The sequence below is a fragment of the Quercus suber genome, unplaced genomic scaffold, assembly GCF_002906115.3.
Source record: "Quercus suber isolate HL8 unplaced genomic scaffold, Cork oak 2.0 scaffold_101, whole genome shotgun sequence".
Lineage (NCBI taxonomy): Eukaryota > Viridiplantae > Streptophyta > Magnoliopsida > Fagales > Fagaceae > Quercus > Quercus suber.
The window spans coordinates 1158719-1160546 of NW_027069566.1; positions in this window are offsets into that span (position 1 = coordinate 1158719).

A 1828-nucleotide genomic window follows, 5' to 3' on the forward strand; every position below is an offset into this window, starting at 1 on the left:
TCCAAGTGCTTCGATCTTTGTTTTGAAATTCACCGCTTCAAGGCACACTCTTTTATACTTGAATTCTGAAATTTACATAGTGCATGTTATAGATTGAGAATGAAGTAGATCCGTTAATTTTCCGCTGCGTACATACTTATTTCCTTTAGCATGTTCTAATGCAGTGATAACAAGTTCAATGTAAGTTCAGAATCATAAAATTGGCTTGAGCATAGAGTTTAGAACAAAAACCCCAAAATTTTGAAAAACCACTTGTTCAATTTGTACCAAATTGACCAATTGATCATCACACAAGATATAAAATAGTTTATTAGGATCAAATTAATGAATCTAACAAGCCAATTTTATTAATTAAACTCAATATGAACAAAAACCCCAATTCGGGTATATTCAAGCCTTAGAATTTCCAATTTCTCACAATACATCAAATTGATCAAATTAAACACCATAGATCATGTTTATAACATCCTCCAACAAAAACCCATTGATCAATTTCAAGAAATATGGCTTGAATAATCAAAAACCCCAATTCTGCATAGGTTCGAAATTTTCAATAAAAATGCATGAAACTCGAAAATAAAAACAAAATGAGGGGCAATATGGTCTTACCGGCATTTGGAGAGAAAAACCTTGCAAAAAGAACGGAGGAAGACGAAAAAAAAAATTGATTTGAGCCTTGGCCGAGTCGTATGGAGAGAGAGTGTTTGAAATTTTTTTTGAAAAGTAAGTTAAACACGTCAAAATCATCTTAAAAAAAAAAAAAAAAAAAAAAAAAAAAAAAAAAAAAAAAATTCCAGATCTAGGTTAACACAATCATATAATCATATCAATGTAAAGTGCAGAATATAAAAAACACAAGGATATGATCACTCAGGAAAACCAAACTGGTAAAAAACCTAAGAAGGATTTAACCTAACTATCCTCAAGGTAAAACTAAATCCACTATAAAAGAATCAAAGTTTTACAATAGTGACTTAGACCACTAACATCTTATTGCTACCTCATGTAGAAAACTTATTGACACAACCACATGCAAGCTCCGAGACCACGGACTCTTTCTTTCTTGGATTCTCTAGCAAGTACAAGCACTCCCGCTTATTTAGCTTTAAGCTCTTTAGTGCAGTAACTGAATAATCATCAAGCTCTCAATAAAATCTCCTTCTTGATAATTCTAAGCATGTGTGAAGGGAACCACCTCTCAGATCTCACAAGAGATTCACACACACAACAAATAGAGCAACTTCTAAACATGGCTAGGATTTCCCTTTTATACCTAGGGAAAAACATAAAACCCTACACGTCATATGGGCTTAGTGCTGAGTCGAAAACTCTACAAAAAAAAAAAGAAAAACATTCTGCTCGACTTTCGATCGATCGAGTCTAATTTTCGATCAATCGAGCCAGTCAGAATTGCACATTCAATTCTCGATTCCAACTTTATATAAAAGACATACTTTGAGCAAGTCTAAAACAAGACTAACAATTTGTTTTTATTATGGTTTGCCAACAATACAAATTAGAGTTCTAATACAATAATTCCTAAGTATTTAGAACCTAATAGTATTAGATTTTCCTTTGTTGATATCAAGTCTAGTTGGACTTTGATACCAAAGGTACTTATAATATATTCAGCAAAAAAAGGAAAAAAAAAAGAAAAAAAGAAAAAAGAGGTACTTGTAATATGAAAATTAAATTAAGGTTTTTATAATATCAAACTCAATCTCGGTATTACCTACCCAGAAATTTATGTTCTTAAATAAAAACGATTGTGCTGGTGCATTTCTTCTTTATCTAACAAGATTTGGTTTTTTAGTTCATCTCTCTCTTC